General features: G+C 49.2%; 1 protein-coding gene across 1 annotated transcript in view; it reads left to right on the top strand.

Moving 5' to 3' along the window:
* Positions 1-6,879: 6,879 nt before the first annotated feature.
* The window catches only part of LOC127036057 (ectonucleoside triphosphate diphosphohydrolase 8-like), a 92,178-nt gene continuing 80,318 nt past the window's right edge, over positions 6,880-18,739 (top strand). The window contains exons 1-2 of the mRNA XM_050926527.1: positions 6,880-6,979; positions 8,043-8,116. The gene's annotated coding sequence lies outside the window, so the exon portion shown is untranslated. The remainder of the gene's footprint in view (positions 6,980-8,042; positions 8,117-18,739) is intronic.

Raw genomic sequence — 18,739 nt, 5'->3', positions numbered from 1 at the left:
CAGTTGCTTTATGAAGATGATCTCCAAACCAACTACATATGAAGATTCCATGGAGCAGTTTCTAAAGACTGTTGCCTAATAACAGGTTTAGCTGTATGTGGTCCAATGACCAACCTTAACAGAGCATTGAGAACTCTGCTAATGTACAATATGTTTCCATACACACGCACCTTTTCTGGCCCCAAAGTCTGTGGGTCTTTTAATCCAGAGATCCCTTGCTACATCCTGCCCCGGCAAGTGCTCTGCTGGTGCTGACGTAATGCTGCACCCCCTGAGTGGCTCATTAGCATCAGGGACTAAACTGGAGACAAGTGAATCTAAGCCCAGGTCTCTACTTCCTGAGCTGGGAGACCCAGCAAGCTTAGCCTAGGCTGCAGCAAGCTCATTCCAAGGGGGACAGCGTGCCCGCTGAGTGGGTGACACTGACAACCAGCCAGAAGATGACAGGCATATGTGATAGAATTGAGATGGGTGTTAAAGCTGCTGAGACCTCTCCATTCATCAGTTTGCTTTTAGGGACTCCCCAGCCAAACCCAGGAGGGCTGTGCTGCCACTTACTCTGCTTTTGTCGCTAGTGTGAGGGTTTCCTCATGCAATATCGTTTAATCACCATTCCATATGAATGATGAGGAGCAACAGCTGCTGCTTACACAATGCTTTATAGTTTCAAAGTACAGCATAACATTAACTAAAGTGTAAAAGATCAGAATTTATCTAAACCCAAAGCTACAGGAGAGCTCTCTGTCCCTGAACCCATAACCCTCACAAGGGCCCATGCCTGCCCATCACCCAGCAGCTAGAGGTGCTGAACACCTGCTGGCACAGTGGGTATCCCACCACACCACAAGCTGAGGTCCTGGGCAAATGAGCTCACAAATGCACCTGCTTTGACATTTGCCAAGCAAGACTGAGGAGCTGAGCCAGCAATCTCCCACCGTCCTGTGCCTTGGCATCATCCCAGTCCGATAGAGGTGCTGATCCAGAGACCTTGCTGAATTCTGGGCCTTCACATAAGTCCAGCAAACTCTGGGTGCTGAGCCAGTGACCAGGCAGGGTAAGTTTACACGGCAATTAAAAATGCATGGCTGGCCCGTGCCAGCTGACTCAGGCTCTTGGGGCTTAGGCTAAAGGGCTGTTTAATTGCTGTATAGACATTGAGGCTCGGGCTGCAGGCCATGCTCTGTGGCCCTCACCTCACAGGGTCCTACAGCTGGAGCTAGAACACGAACACTTCAATTAAACAGCCCCTTAGCCCAAATCAGCTGCCCCAGGCCAGCTGTGGGTTTTTAACTGTATTGCAAACATACCCACAGGGGCCTGTGCTTTGAGCCAATAACCTTTCATGGGCCTGAACTTTGCCATCAGCCCAGCATGCTAAGCTGGTTGAGGTAGTGACCTCACCGAGGACTGTATCTGAGATCAGCCCAACTAGACATAGGTGCTGAGCAGGAAGGTTAGCGCCAGCTAGGAACAATCTCGATTCCAGGGCTTCCTTAGCAATTTGTAGACTAAAAAAGCCTTATTACCAGCCCTTTCCAAAACCGATCCGCAACAATTCCCCAGCATCCAGTCTGGCCAGTAGTCTGCACCCAGCATCTCTGAAAGGAGCTGCTCTCTTAAGGAGAGAGTTGTTCTCTGTATGCCTATTTCTCGTGGGGAGTGTTGCCAGTGTCAGGAGATCTCAATAATATTCAGAACCAAATTCACCGAGGTGTAATTGCATCGAAGTCACTGGAGTTACCACCAGGGATGAATTAGATCCTCAGTGCTTACATAGCATTTCACAATATTGATCATTAATGAATTGTCAGTAATAAATAACCAATTCACTGATAACCAATAACTGATACTGATTTTAACTCTGATTATATGTCTAGTGAGAAGGGTTTTCTGGAGTCTGGATTAGTGCAATAATAACAAACTCGGATGAGTCAGCTTTGACTGGATTTATTGATGAATGGTTCTGCAGAGAGGTATAAGTTACCAGCAGCTGTGAAAGACCTTCTCCTGCAGTCTGTGTCCAGTCTGTAGATGGTCTTACTTCCCCTATGATTATGGGGCAGTTACACCCTTGTTGTATCTCATGCTGGACTTTATCTATTTCCCCTTTTTGATTCAAACTTCGTCTTCTCTTCAGCTATTTCTAAAGTTTCCTGTGCTATAGAAATCTGTTCCTTATTTTGGTAAAATACCTCCTACAACAGTTTTCAGACTAGGCTAAGGGCAACTGCTTGGTAAAATTCCACCCTCGAAAGTTAGCTTCATCTTAAGTCTGAAGCCCCACAGGAGTCTGGCTCCCAGGCAAGCCTGAAAATCTTTCTTGGCTCAAGTGTCAACAGTAAAGGTAACTAACTAATCCTCACAACACTCTGTAAATAAATATTGTCATAGTCACCTCGTGGATGGGGAAACTGAGGCAGATAGGGTGAGTTACTTGCCCTCAACTACAATGGCAGTCAGTGCATGTAAGCACAAAGATTTGAACTGAGGAGTCCCTAGTTTCCAAGCCTGTGCTTAATCCAACAGACAATACTGCATCTTCTTACTCCTGTTCAGGCACAGGTAATGCTCATTGTAGGATTCACACTGGTTAGAGTCTTGTTCTGATTCTGACCTCCCACCTGTTCTACATTGGTGTAACCCTAGTGAATTCCCTGGGGTTGCTCTTGACTTACATCTTTGGAAGAATGAGGTCCTATGTGACTAACGTCCACCCTGACAACTACGTGGAGTCTTGTGGGTGACACACTCCAGCAAAGCGAATAGCTATCAAGGAGCAACATTATTATTGGGATGAGAGGGCAATAAACCTTGTGAGTTTGGCCCCAGTGGCTCATTTGTTCCCAGGAAGTGTCTGATGCTGCAGTTGTTGCTAGTATAAATTGGAAATTTAAAATTCACACATCACAGATTTCTGGACTCCATTGTGAGTGCTGCCATTCCAGCCTGCTGGGATCATCCCTCAGCATTTTAGTAGATAGCAATGAACTCAGGTTGTGGCAGGCAACCAGCCTAAGTGAATGAGGTGTGTTAGAAAATGTACCGTCCCACTGCAGTGACGAGAAGAGTGCATGCATTATTGTTGTTTGAATGAAGCTCCAGCCAAGATCAGAGCCCTGCTGTGCTAGACACACATACAGACTGAGACAGCCCCTTCACCAAAGAGCTCACCATCTAAATACTCCAGCCAGCCAAGGGGAGGAAGAAAGAATTACCACCCAAGTTTGACAAAAAAGGATCCAGAGAGGCCAAGGGCTAGGTCTACAAAAGGATTTAGGCACCTAACTTTCTGCCAGTGGGCATGTGCAAAACCTCAGCTCTGACCCATCCAGTTGCTCAGTGCCTAAGCCATGGCAGGATCCTCCAGACAGGTGTTCCTCTGCCCATCTTGCCTATGGGGCCCAATTCAGTCAGTGTCCTCAGAGGCTGCCTTCTGGATTGGGGCCCGCATAAAACAGCTAAAGAGGAGGCAGTCCCTCCCGCACACACTCTAGTTCAAGGCTTAGGGTATTCAGCACGGAGGGGGGAGACCTGCATTCGATTTCCTGCTCTGAATCAGCACAAGGGAGTTGAGCCCAGTTCCTGGAGATGAGCAGTGTAACCACTGGGCTATAAAAGGGATATCTACCACAGCTCCTTGCAACAAAGGGCTGACCTGGCTCAAGTGCCTAACTCCAGGAGAGTCTCTGGGGGATAGGGGTTAGGCCACAACTCTCCCTTCTCCTTGGTGTTTCCTCTGGGCTAGTTTAGGCAACTCCCAGTTCATTGTGCTGGCTTCTGTGGTACCTAACCCTCCCCATGTGCATAACTGCTGGAACTAGGGGTGCTGGGGGTTCGGCTGCACCCCCTGGTTTGACGTGGTTTCCACCATATTCAGGGTTTACAGTTTGGTTCAATGGCTCTCAGCCCCAGGGCCGGCCTTAGGATTTATGGTGCCCTAGGCGAGATTATTAAACTGGTGCCCCTGTGCCTGATCTGCTCTTAGCAACACAAACATAAGCTTATAGTATTGGAAAACTTGCCACATTCACATTATTAAAACCAGTTTAACTTAATTAAGCAGACTGTAATGCTGATGGACTAGCACTAAAGAAGCAGCACTATAGAAAAAATTCTGATATGACAGAATGATGCAAATAATATTTTTTTTTAATTTATCAAAATTTTATTGGAAATTTTTATGAAGAGGTATTGAAACAGATATGTTTTTAATTAAAAGCAATCTTTCTGGCTTTTTTGGCTGCAAAATCAGTAATAATGTCATTGTATGACAAAGACAAAGTCATGTCTTGTTCGATCGCAAGAATAGCAAGACCAGTCAAGCGTACCTGACTCATTGTAGAGCGGAGATAGTTTTTAATGAGCTTTAGTTTTGAGAAACTCCGTTCTCCTGATGCTACTGTTATAGGAATTGTCAGTAGAATACGAGTGGCAATGTACACATTAGGATATATGTCAACAAGTTTGCGGGTATGAATAAACTGTACAATGTCCATCACCGATTTTGCATGTGGCAACATTGATGACAGTGTACTCAATTCTTTGTACAGTTCAAGCCCATTTAAATCAAAACTATCACCGTGCTTCAGGAGGCTCTCTAGATTCTTGCACTTTGTCATTAGTTGCTCTTGTTTTCCTATTTCGTTGAATTTAGTTATGTCATACAAAAATCCAAACTGTTCATGGTGTACTTGCAAGGTATTAAACCTTTCATCAACAGCAGATACTGCTTTATCCATCACAACATTAAAAAATTCAACCTCAAATTTCTTTTCTGGATCGTCTATGGGCATGATCTGCTGTACAGATTCTTCACAAAGAAGTGTCCCTGGCCTTTTTAACTCATATTAACTATGTATTTACTTTATGAAAGTTGGAGAAAACATTGTGAAAACGTAAAACATTGGCTGCCCAACTTCTGGGCTGGCAAAAGTTATACTGACTCACAGGGAAAAAAAAAAAGCAGGTGAATCTTAGTACAACATATGGTCACTCTATACCAGGAGTCGGCAACCTTTCAGAAGTGGTGTGCCAAGTTCACTGTAATTTAAGGTTTCTCGTGCCAGTAATACGTTTTAATGTTTGTAGAAGGTTTCTCTCTATGTCTATATTATATAAATAAACTATTGTTATTATCTGAGGTCTTGGCCACTGCTCCTGCTCAGGCCACTGCCAGCTGAGTAAATGAAACCCCAAACCGGCAGCGGGCTGGTGGCTGGAACCCTAGACAAGGATCCCAGGCCCTGCTCAGCCCGCAGCTGGTCTGGGGCTCTGACCACCAACTCCTGCCAGCCAGGATCCCGGCCGCCAACCCCCCCACCCAGCCTGCTACCAGCCTGGGATTCTGCTCACCCAGGCTGGCAGGAGGCAGAGTGGGGCTGACGGCTGAGCTCCTGACTGGCAAGGGGCCGGCAGCCGGAACCCCGGAGTAGCAGTAGGCTGAGTGCTGCTGGCACCCCAGACTGGCAGCAGACTGAGCCACTCAACCCCCCACCGGCCCTGCTCAGCCCGCCACCAGCCCGCTCAGCCCACTGCCGGTTGAGTGAATGGAACCCCAGGCTGACAGCAGGTTGAGTGGTTCAACTGGCCTGCTCAGCCCACGCCAGCCTGGGGTTCCTTCGGGGTCCCCAGGCCAGCAGTAGGTGCTGAGTGGGGCCGATGGCTGGTATCCCAGCTGGCAATAGGGCAGCAGCCGGAACCCCAGAGCAGTGATGGGCTGAGCCGCTCAGCCTGCTGCTGCATACCATCAAAAATCAGCTCACCTGCCACCTTTGACACGTGTGCCGTACGTTGCCGAACCCTGCTTTATACACTAGTAAGGAGATGAGCATATTACAGTTGTTGGAGGGCTCTTATCAGGAGTAACATGCTATAGGAAAGTCAGTCAACATTTTTTGTTTCTCTGATGAAAACTGACCCACTCCCTGCCTCAAACCAAACCTGTCACTAATAATTGTCAACAACTTAATTTTCTGTTTTTGGCTAAGATATTGATTTTAAAAAAAAACATTGAAATTGGATTCAGGATTGTTAGCAATAATTTTTGGCAAACAAAGTTTTAAATGACAATCTAAATGTCAACACAGCACTGCTTTCATGCTTGGCTTACCCCCCAGACTGCTGGTCCAACAGCTGCTGTAGAGGAGGAGATAGGTGGAAAACTGTAGGACCCCAAAATCCACCTCTTGGGGTGCAGAGTGGTAACAGCAGCAGCAAACCCTCAGGTCCAATCACACACCAATGGGCACCGCCGCCAGCCCAACAGACCATGGTGAAGTTAGCACAGCATCTGATCTCAGGGACGGGGCACCCATGGAGCCACAGCAGCTCATCCTGCCCTGTGCAGCTCCCCCGGATGAGATGGATCGCTGGCAGCTGCCAGCCCGGGGGAGAGGCGCTCCCCAGCGAGGGTGGCCAGATCCAGATGTCCTGATTTTATAGGGTCAGTCCCGATATTTGGGGCTTTGTCTTATATAGGCACCAATTACCCCCACCTAGAGTGACCAGAGAGAAAATGTGTAAAATCAGGACAGGGATGGGAGGGGGTGGGGGGGTAAAAGGAGCCTATATAAGAAAAAGACCCCAAAATTGGGACTGTCCCTATAAAATAGGGATATCTGATCACTGTACCCCAATCCCCTATCCTGATTTTTCACACATCTGGCTAACCCCAGCCAAGCCCTGTGTGCCATTCCAATCCTGGCTGCCTGCCAAGGAAGTGAGTTACTTTCATTTTCATTCCTCAGCAAGCAGCCAGCCAGCCCTCCTCCTCCCATCCCCCAGCACCTCACCCAACCCAGCCCTGACGGAGGGGAGGGAGGAGAGAGAGAGGGGTGCTCCTGGGGAGGGGGGAGAAAGGAGGGGGTGCTCCGCGGGGGAGAAGAATGGATGTTATGGGAGACAACAAAGGATACTGGTTCCAGAGCCACAGAGCCTGCCTCACCTGACCTCAGCCGGGGGGAAAGAGTCACACTCACAGGTGAGCTCCTTTCCCAACCCCCACCCCCTCCCCTTCCCAGAGACCCCAGCAGCCAATCCCGTCCCTCAGACTGTGCTGCATTCGGCTCTCTCTAGGACCCAGCAGCCCTGCTTCTACACTGTCTGGGCTGCCTGCAGCGTGGTGCCCCCAGGCAGAGTGAGGCCCTACGCGGCTGCCTATCCTGCCTATGCCTAAGGACGGCCCTGCTCAGCCCCTCCTCCACAAATTGTTCCAGCTCCTCAGCTCCTGCACTATGTCGGGAGGCTGGGTGTCTAACGCCGGGCAGTTGAGTCCCCTAGGCCGCAGGGTGCTCAGGAGTTAGCAATTGCAACCCTGAATCGAAGTCCCCTTTTTGTACCAAGCCGCTTGGCACTTCAGCGCATGCTGAGCTCACAGTGGAAAGTGGACGGGAGGCAGCCACAAGTCTGCCCCGTAGGCAGGTGTTACATGAGCTATTTGGCAGCATTAGTGTCTGCTGAACGGGACCAAGAATGGGAACAGCACAGTGGGGGGGGAGAGGGGGGTGCAGGTCAGGACAGAGGTGAGCTGGCAGAGCTCTGGGGAGTGGGAAGGACTGTGAACACTGGACTAGCAAGGCTGGTGGGTCAGCAAAGAGGCATTGGCAGGTCCATGAGGGAAAGCTTGCCCAGCCCTTGGCTGCACTGTGCCTGGGTTCCCATGAGGCGATTAGCCCCTTGCTGTTGCATGCATTACATTCACCCACCTCATTTACACACAGCAAGAGTCAAAGAAAACAAACATCTCATTGTAAACCTCACAAGGAAATCGTGGGGTTTTCTTCTGCAAATGAAACTATTGTGAGCTGACATGCTTCAGCGAAGCGTCATCACAGGAGCAGAAAGAGACCTGCCTGTTAATAAACAGATGGGGCAGGAAGGAAACGCCAAAGGGGTGTGTCAGGCCGGCACTGTATAGCAAGTAAAGATACTTCCATGGGGGGGGGGCAGAGGGGGGCTGATTGGCCGAGTAACTCTGTACACGCCATCCACGTTATACAACTGCAGAGTTGGATTAAAACTTTGCTGTGTTTACTTGCCAACAGATTCTCCAGCTGTGCGTTGTCAGCTCTCGCAGGGCGGATTGTGCTTCCCAGTACTGCTCTGCAAAGGCAAAGGTAAGCTGAGAACCTCTTTCTGTCTTTCTGAATGCTCTGTGCAGTGATTTGTTATACTGCAGCACAACAAAGACATGACTTGCCTTAGGACTGGATACCCCAGGATCACAGCTCAGACCCAGCACCCTGCGGTGTTCACACTTGGGAGGAGTGTAGAGCAGCATTTCATCGCTTATTTCTCGTCCTATGGCTCAGTGACATGAATACAGTGGAATCATTCCTCGTCTAGAGGAACCATGTTTATCTCCAAACAACTGCACTCCCCACGGAGATTCTCCCACACTGGAGTTGCAGTCTGTGCAGTGTCACACAATGAAGTAGTTCAGGAAGTGTCAGCCCATGCATGCTCACAGGGAGCCTTTCCAGCATCTTGGAAAAGGCTGAGGCGCTGGAAGAATTTCTCTCTCCTTGCTGGAGCAGAATGCTGTGTAAAGAAGTCTATCCTCTCTGTGGTCCCTTCTTGTCTGGTTTCCAAGCTCCCTTGACCAGGATGGTCCCCAGGTCACTCTCAGGGGAGGTCTGGAGGGTCAAGGCATGGCTACCATCAGCTATAAACAGGAAGAAGTGTGTTTGCTTGTTTCCTTCATTTGCAGACTCCGGACAGCAAGTCAGTAAAGGGCTCCTATTCCAAGGTCGAGCTTTCTGAGGCCAGAAATTACTTAGTGGCCAGGTGAGGAGCAGAGGACTTGCCATGTTTCCTCTGTCTCTGCATCCTGAGATGTTAACCACTAAGGGTGCCTGGCTGGCTCCAGGGGCAGTACATGTGAGCTGCAATGCCTGTACTTAAGGGCCAACGTTGCCAAGTAAATATAAAAAACCTAGAGGCTTGATTATGTTTTTAGACACAACCCTGAGTAAGGGGCCGTGCAGAGCCCAGCTGCCCCCAGAGAAACATGGGGAGGTTTGTACCTCAGCGAACCGATTGCTGCACAGGAGGATGGTCGTATTGCACATCCTGGCACATGCTGCTCCTGTGACACCCAGCTCCCTCCACAGGCTGATGCACAGGGAACACAATGTATCGGGGCGTTGACTCCTCCCCACCCCTTTGAGAGGACTTACGCTCCATCCCTGGTGTGCATGGAGGAAGCAGCCTCTGTTCCCCATTGATTGTGACTGTCCCTGGTACTCACACAGGGTTTTGTAGGACATGTGACAGAGACCTTGGCCTCTCATACGCGCCTGTGGGCTGGGTCAAGCACCCCAGGCAAGAATGTGCTCTTCTGAGAGCAAAAGACAGTGGGCTGTTCTTTTTTCACTCTGGCACCAGTGAAGTAAGCTGTTTGAGCTGGGAGCCCCTCCCAAACCAACCACCACTTCAGGGAGCAGGGTCTGCTACCTTAGCCAGGCGTTTGTGGTAAGAGCCAAATGCAGACTGTAGCACAGTCTCAGCCACAGATTCTTTTTTGGGTCAAACACAAGTAACTGTGTCAAACCAGCGATGAACCAATGCAAGCAATGATAATAAAGTTCCTGTGACTCCCTGTATATCATCTGTGCATGTAGCTCTCCTCGCTTCCAGCAGCCTGCCCATATATGCTGAGGTGGTGACCCGGACTGGAACTCCTAACACTAAGGCTAAGTCTACAATGCAAATAGCGTAGCTGAAGTCGGTGTATCTTAGGTCGATTTACCTGGCTGTGAGGACAGCGGCCAGTCGACTGCTGCCGCTCCCCCATCAACTCTGCTTCCACCTCTCGCCGCAGTGGAGTTCCAGAGTAGAAGGCAGAGCGATCGGGGATGGATTTTATCTCATCTACACTAGACTCAATAAATCGATCCCCAACAGATCGATCACTACCCGCCAATCCAGCGGGTAGTGTAGACATACCCTAAGTCGGGCTTTGCCTCACCTCTCCATTCTTTCTGCTTCCTGGAGCCTCTAGACAGGAGACATTCCAGCTCTTTGTTGGCTTTCTCTGAGTTGACATTTCCAAGATACTTGCTGGAGTTTTCAGCTGGTGCTAGTGGCATAGGATAAAATGTCAGCTCCAAACACTTTACTCTTCTTAACCTGGGGCTGGGTCTGATGTTTGGCCTGATAGGCTGGGAGGATTAAATGGTTAAAGGGATCTGTCTGCTCAGAACAAGCAAAGTCACCTAAGGGATTTGTTACACAGGGTTACTAGCCTTAGCAGTACCTAGGCATTTAGACAAGGGGACTGTGACCACTTTGCCTGGAAAAGTCCAGGGCTGTGAGGAAAGTCTTCTAGGCAGATTTAGGCCAGAACAGGGCCCTATCCTAGGCTTCAGCACAAGTGAATGGCCCTGGCCTCTCCTCTCCATCCAGAGCACAGAGACAGAGTCTTCCTAACACTGGGGCTAAGCTGCTAATGCTTCACCTCCTGCCTAGAAGGCACAAGCAGGACAAGCAAAGGCTGCACTCATGCCCAGTGCTTACTCTGGGGTGCAGTGCCAGAGGGAGGGGCAGGAGCTGTTACATTATTAGAAGCTGGTTCTGCTGAACCCTCCTTTTCCATCCATGAACCCACAGCTTGTGGCTATTAGTAAAAGATCCTTGATCTTTGCAGGGCATCAAAACCCAGGTGCAAATTTGGGGAGTTGGGCTAAGTTAAATGCACAGGAAGAAATGCATCACTCATGAAGGGCTGACTATAAAGTCTAGGGTGTGGTGGGAGCATAAGCCTTCTTAAAAGGTACGTCCCATGCAAATAGAACACTGTGGACCTGTTCCAACTGCTTTGCACCCTCTGCTCTCATCTCCACTTGTGCAAAGCGGCGTAGGACACAACTAATTCAGAAAGGTACCTTTTTACATTCATAGGGTGCTGCTGAAAATAATGACATCAAGAATCAGGCTTGGTGTCTCTGGAAAACCTCTCTATTGCTGGGAAAAAATCAGCATAATTAGATACATCTCTGACATCAGGCAGACCAAGAGTTAGTCTGATTTGTGGAGGGAACCAGAACTCAGAAGGTGAATGAAGGGCTATGAGAAAATCAGCTGCACACCCCCACAGGCCTGCATTAGAGAATGAGTCTCTTTGAACCCTCCTGTAAATGTAAATACTGAATGCACTGAAAATATCCCCTGCACGCAGAGATGGAAACAGCTTCCACTGCGGAGCGAAGCCCCAGTTAGAGTGACCAGACAGCAGATGTGAAAAAAAAAATCAGGACACAAGGTGTGGGGGTAATAGGAACCTATATAAGAAAAATACCCAAAAATCAGGACTGTCCCTATAAAATTGGGACATCTGGTCAACCTAGGCGTGGTCAGCACCACTCATGTCAGGCTCGTCCAGACAAAGCAGCACCACCGTCAGTCCTGCAGGGAACACGGTACTCAGGGTATGTCTATACTACAGGATTATTCCAATTATACATAAACCGGTTTTGTAAAACAGATTGTATAAAGTCGAGTGCACGCGGCCACACAAAGCACAATAATTCGGAGGTGTGCGTCCATGTACCGAGGCTAGCGTCGATTTCCGGAGCATTGCACTGTGGGTAGCTATCCCGTAGCTATCCCATAGTTCCCACAGTCTCCCACGCCCATTGGAATTCTGGGTTGAGATCCCAGTGCATGATGGTGCAAAAACAGTGTCGTGGGTGATTCTGGGTAAATGTCGTCACTCATTCCTTCCTCCATGAAAGCAACAGCAGACAATCATTTGGAGCCCTTTTTCCCTGGATTGCCCTGGCAGATGCCATAGCATGGCAACCATGGAGCCCATTTTGCCTTTTGTCACTGTCACCGTATGTGTACTGGATGCCGCTGACAGAGGCAGTACTGCAGTGCTACACAGCAGTATTCATTTGTCTTTGCAAGGTAGCAGAGACAGTTATCATCCCTATTGTACTGTCTGCCATGCCATTGTAAATTGGTGATGAGATGACGGTTATCAGTCGTTCTGTACCGTCTGCTGCTGTCATGGGTGCTCCTGGCTAGCCTTCACAGAGGTCAGCTGGGGGTGCAAAGACAAAAATGGGAATGACTCCTCGGGTCATTCCCTCCTTTATGTTTTATCTAAAAATAGAGTCAGTCCTGCCTAGAATATGGGGCAAGTGTACTAGAGAACCAGAGAGCACAGCCGCTCCGTGTCAGATCCTGCAGAAATGATGAGCTGCATGCCATTCACGGGGGGTGCCCCTGCAACAACCCCACCCGTTGCTTCCCTCCTCCCCCAGTCCTCCTGGGCTACCGTTGCAGTGTCCCCTCCATTTATGTGAAGAAGTAATAAAGAATACAGGAATAAGAAACACTGACTTTTTAGTGAGATAAAACGAGGGAGAGGCAGCCTCCCGCTGCTATGATAGTCCAGGCAGTACAGAATCTTTTCTTTAGACATGAAAGGGGGGAAGCTGATGGAGCTCAGCCCCTAGTTGCTATGATGAAGATGGTTACCAGCCGTTCTGTACCATCTGCCGGGAATGACCAGGAGTCATTCTTATTTTTACCCAGGCGCTCCCAGCCGACCTCACTGAGGCCAGCCAGGAGCACTCACAGGGTGATGAGGACGGCTATCAGTCATTTTGTACTGTACCATCTGCTACCAGATAGGAGAGGGGAGAGGATGCTGCTGTTCAGTGCCACAGCACTGCATCTGCCAGCAGCACGCAGTAGACATACGGTGACATTGAAAAAGTCAAGAAACTATTTTTCTTCCCTTTTCTTTCATGGGATGGGGGAGTAAATTGACGAGATATACCCTGAACCACCCCGGACAATGTGTTTGACCCTACAGGCACTGGGAGCTCAGCCAAGAATGCAAATGCTTTTTGGAGACTGCGGGGACTGTGGGATAGCTGGAGTCCTCAGTACCCCCTCCCTCCCTCCACGAGCATCCATTTGATTCTTTAGCTTTCTGTTACGCTTGTCACACAGCACTGTGCTTGGCCTCTGTCTATCATAGCCTGGAGATTTTTCAAATGCTTACTCATTTCGTCTTCTGTAACGGAGCTGTGATAGAACAGATTTGTCTCTCCATACAGCGATCAGATCCAGTATGTCCAGTACGGTCCATGCTGGAGCTCTTTTTGGATTTGGGACTGCATCGCCACCCGTGCTGATCAGAACTCCACGCTGGGCAAACAGGAAATGAAATTCAAAAGTTCGTGGGGCTTTTCCTGTCTACCTGGCCAGTGCATCCGAGTTCAGATGGCTTTCCAGAGAGGTCACAATGGTGCACTGTGGGATACCGCCCGGAGGCCAATACCATCGATTTGCGGTCACACTGACCCTAATCTGAAATGGCAATACCGATTTCAGCGCTACTCCTCTCGTCGGGGAGGAGTACAGAAATCAGTTTAAAGAGCCCTTTATATCGATATAAAGGGCCTCATTGTGTGGATGGGTGCAGGGTTAAATCGGTTTAATGCTGATAAATTTGGTTTAAATGCGTAGTGTAGACCAGGCCTCAGTTTCGCCTCTCTCTGATTTCTAGTGTGCTGACCAAACATACCGGCTATGATGCAGCACCTTTCCAGGCTCCTCAGAATCTGTATTCAGGGACAAGTGTCTAGGTGCTTAGCCTATTCGAATGATAGAAGGCAGCTGTCACATTCAGATCAGGAACTAGATTGTGGATGTTCCAGGGTTTGGGGTCAGGCCTATTTTTAAATAAATCTGGATCCCATTCCAACACCAAGGAAACCCACGCAGAACCACAGTATGCCTTCTTCCTGAAGATCACATTGTAGCTCCCCTTCACTCCCCTTCTTAAAGTCAATCAAGTCCAAGTTCCCACACGCTAATGGCTCGCAGGCTGATGCCACTAAGGCACCACAGTTTCACAGCCAACAGCACACAAGGGAGTGAGGTTGCCAGCCTTTGCCTGCCCTTACCCGAAGGAGAGGTGGTCCTTTCAGGGTGAGGTCAAACATGACTCAGCCCCACAGCTTTCAGGCATGTAGTCGAGTGTCTTAGCCTTCTTAAAGGCTTTGGGTAAAATTGCAGGTGGGCCTGAGCTGCATGAGGTGCACTAAGGAGAGACGGTAAGTTGCTGTCAACCACCATTCCATCTCCTTGACACTGGGATCAGCAGGGGCCAGACTCATTATCAGCCTGGTCAAGGGTGCAGTTTAGTGTAGAGCAAAGCACAGTGGCTCTTGCTTGCAGGTCAGCTAGACAAAAAGATGCTCGCCAGAGATCAGCTATGTATGGCCAAAGCAGAAATATTACCCAGCATGACAGGCAGAGGATGCATTTGAGGGCACTGCTGGGACAGGCCTTATGTCAAGGCCTGTCCCCATGGAGAGTTAAAAGCCATCAGCAAAAGGCCACCAGACATCAGAAAGAGCATCAGCTTTAGAAAGGAAAATTACTAAGGGCTGGTCTACACTAGAATTGCGACACCAGCTGTTCTGATGTAGCTGCACCACTGTAGCGCTGCTAGTGCAGATGCCCTATGCCAACCGGAGAGAGCTCTCCCCGTGGCATAATTACTCCACCTCCCCATGCAGCGGTAGCTATAGCAGTGGGAGAGCTTCTCCCACTAATGGAGCACTGTCCACCCGGTACTGAGGTCTGTGTAACATACGGTGGCCTGGGGGTGGTGGTTATACTGAAGTAAGCGCTAATGTGTACAAGCACTAAGGCTGCTTTCTAATCAGCTGCCAAATGGTCAGATTGCCACATCACACACACCTATTCATAGGAATCCCATTCTGATTCAGCAGGAATCATTAGACTGCCTGACCTTTATGTTATAGTTACATTATCAACTCTAAGAGCCACGTGTCTGCCTGATGGCTGACAAACCAGTTCCCCAAGGGACTCTCCCCCACTTCCTCTGGCTGAGGAGGTGGGTGGGAGTGGGGGCTCTGCAGAGCCAGGATCCAGGGGTGAGGGGGGGGCACCTGACCACCTCTGAGGAGCACACCTGCTTTGTTTTATTATTTGTTTATTTGGATTTATGCAACCAGCTAAACAGGCAGCCTAACTGCTCAAATTACTCTCCCCTCCACAATTCATGGCACTCATCATGCTCCCTCATTTTCAAATGGCCAGCAAAAAAGAGAAGGCCTGTAGCATGCCTGGCAAGTCATCAGATTCAGGCTGATAGGTGGAGCTAATTCACAGATGCCTCCACAGTGCGCGATCTGCAAATAGCCCCTGGTTACACCAGCAGAGGATCTGTTGATACGCACTGTACTAGCCACTGCAGCAGTTAAGAAGTTGGCAGATGATTTCCTATGCAAGAAAGCAGATCTGGGTTCTGTCACTCCCCTGTGAACTTGATTGAGTTACTGAACCATTGCTTCCTTTTGTCTGTTTAGACTGCAAGCTCTGCAGGATAAGAACTGCCTCTTACCATATGTTTCTATAGCACCTAGCACAATAGAGACCTGATCTCAGTTGGGGCCTCAAGATGCTCCCATGATATACAGACTGATTATGATAGTAAGGTCTAGGGAGAGAAAGTGGCAGCTATATTATGTTACGTATCATGTACTGTGCACTCAGACCCATCACTGGATTAATGCTCACCCACAGCCTGCAAGGAAGCAGAGCTAAGCACCCGCATCTGGCAGATGGAGAAACTAAGGCAGAGAACACTTATTTGTCCAAGGCAATCCAGGAAATCCATGGCAGAGTGTGACTACTCCTGAGGGCATTTTGAGCCAAAAAAATTAAAAATTCTGCACTGCAAAATTAAAAATTCTGCGCATAATATTTAAAAATTCTGCAAGTTTTATTTGTCAATAAATAAATGTGGAGACTCTAGCATGGCAGTGGGAGCACAGGCCACTGGCTGCATGAAGGTGGCAGATGACCCTGCTGCCCCTTCCCTCCCCCATGACACAGACTCAGTGTGATGCTGCACCTAACCCTGACACAGCACAAGGGCTGGTCCTGCCCCAGAAATACCCTGGGGCCCTGCCCCTCTGTGCCAAGTGCACTGGGTGTGGGGAAGGCAGGCTCAACCAGGCAGGAGCCAAATGTGAAGGGACTCAGTGTGGGGAGGATCCAGATGTGGGGTGTGAGGCTTCCGTGTGGGACAATGTGGGTGCTGGCTGCTCAGTGGAGGGTCTATGTGTGGGAAGATGTGGATGCACAGAGGCTCTTTGGGGGATTTCAGGTGCAGAGAAAATGGGACTCTACAGAGGCTTCCAGGTGAAGGTGGTTGGGGCTCAGAGGCGGGTTTGGGTGTGGGGTCTCAGCAGGAGAGTCTGGGTGCTGAGGGAGTGGGGCTTGGGGGTCTGGGTGCAGCTAGCTGGGGGTTAGTGGGGTGGGATCTGGATGTGGAGGCTCGGGGGGTGCAGGAGGATGTGGCTTATCAGGTTGGGGGTTTGAGTGCAAGGAGATCAGTGGAGTGTTCTGGGTACAAGAGGTGGGGGTCTGGAGGCAGGGGGCTGGTTGCAGTGTGGCTCCAGATGCAGGGGTAGAGGTTCAGTGGGGTGGGGTTTGGGTATGGAGGGCTGGGGGGGTGGGTGTACTGGATGAGGTTCAGCTGGAGGCAGGTATGGGAGGTCGAGATGGATGGGGGTTAGATGGATGGAGGAGCAGCTCCCCGTACAGTGACCCCTCCCCCTGTGGCAGAGGAGCAGTAGGGGAAAGAAGCAGGAGAGAATGCTGAGCTTCCTGCTGCCAGGGGAGGTTTTGGGGGGTGGGTCTGACATAGTCCCCGTCACTTTTTGCACGAGAAGAGGAAGCCCCTTTCTCTTCTCCCTCCAGCTCAGCTGGGACTAGCTGCTGATTCCAGCGCAGGGTAGGAGCCACCAGCTGGGGCATTCCCAGCCCTGCGATGACTTACCTCTCTGCCAATTGCTCCAGGTGATTGAAACAAAGCACCTGCATTGTGATGGAGGGGTGCATGACCACTTTTGCTGCTTCCCTTTGCCTCCCTGTCAGAAAGTCATTTTTCTGTGGGGAAGCAAAGGAATCTGTAGGGATGTAAATTCTGTGTACGCACAGTGGCACAAAATTCCCCCAGGAATAAGAATCTGGATCGATTTCAGGAGCTCCTGGCTGTTAGCCTGTGCCTTAGAAAGCAGAGTTATTGAAACACACCATACCCACTAAGGGACTGGCAGGCTGCCATGGCACCCCATTATACTGTCCCCCCTGGAGGCGGTGCTGTGGTTATGGAGGAGCCACAAAGGGAACTTGAAATGAAAAAAGGCTCTTTCTGCAGGTCCAGATTTCCATTCCTCAGTCATCACCTATAACTGGGCCAGATTTCCAGATGAGCTCAGCACTAAACATGCACAGAACATGCTGAGGTCTTTGGACAATGTGGTTGCAGGTGCAGAGCCCTTCTGGAAATTCCAGCCCTAGTGTCTGTAGAATCTCAGTTTCCTTGTTCAGCATTGTTGTGGTTAAGAACGCAAGAACAGCCATACTGGGTCAGACCGATGGCCCATCTAGCCCAGTATCCTGGCCAGGGGCCAATGCCAAGTGCTTCAGAGGGAATGAACAGAACATGGCAATTAGTGGGTGATCCACCCCATGTCATACACTCCCAGCTTCTGGACATCAGAGGCTTAGGGCCACCCAGAGCCTGGGGATGCATCCCTGACCATCTTAGCTAATAGCCATTACATAAGAACATAAGAACGGCCGTACGGGGTCAGACCAAAGGTCCATCTAGCCCAGTATCTGTCTACCGACAGTGGCCAATGCCAGGTGCCCCAGAGGGAGTGAACCTAACAGGCAATGATCAAGTGATCTCTCTCCTGCCGTCCATCTCCATCCTCTGATGAACAGAAGCTAGGGACACCATTTTTACCCTTCCTGGCTAATAGCCATTTATGGACTTAGCCACCATGAATTTATCCAGTTCCTTTTAAACATTGTTATAGGCCTAGCCTTCACAACCTCCTCGGGTAAGGAGTTCCACAAGTTGACTGTGCGCTGTGTGAAGAAGAACTTCCTTTTATTTGTTTTAAACCTGCTACCTATTAATTTCATCTGGTGACCCCTAGTTCTTGTATTATGGGAATAAGTAAATAACTTTTCCTTATCCACTTTCTCCACATCACTCATGATTTTATATACCTCTATCATATGCCCCCTTAGTCTCCTCTTTTCCAAGCTGAAGAGGCCTAGCCTCTTTAATCTTTCCTCATATGGGACCCTCTCGAAACCCCTAATCATTTTAGTTGCCCTTCTCTGAATCTTTTCTAGTGCTAGAATATCTTTTTTGAGATGAGGAGACCACATCTGTACGCAGTATTCGAGATGTGAGCGTACCATGGATTTATATAAGGGCAATAATATATTCTCAGTCTTATTCTCTATCCCCTTTTTAATGATTTCTAACATCTTGTTTGCTTTTTTGACCGCCTCTGCACACTGCGTGGACATCTTCAGAGAACTATCCACGATGAAGCCAAGATCTTTTTCCTGACTCGTTGTAGTTAAATTAGCCTCCATCATATTGTATGTATAGTTGGGGTTATTTTTTCCAATGTGCATTACTTTACATTTATCCACATTAAATTTCATTTGCCATTTTGTTGCCCAATCATTTAGTTTTGTGAGATCTTTTTGAAGTTCTTCAAAATCTGCTTTGGTCTTAACTGTCTTGAGTATTTAGTATCATCTGCAAATTTTGCAACCTCACTGTTTATCCCTTTCTCCAGATCATTTATGAATAAGTTGAATAGGATTGGTCCTAGGACTGACCCTTGGGGAACACCACTAATTGCCCCTCTCC

Source organism: Gopherus flavomarginatus, chromosome 17 (genome assembly GCF_025201925.1).
Source record: "Gopherus flavomarginatus isolate rGopFla2 chromosome 17, rGopFla2.mat.asm, whole genome shotgun sequence".
NCBI lineage: Eukaryota > Metazoa > Chordata > Testudines > Testudinidae > Gopherus > Gopherus flavomarginatus.
The sequence above is the reverse complement of the archived record's forward strand: the minus strand, read 5'-3'. Positions and strand labels throughout refer to the sequence as shown.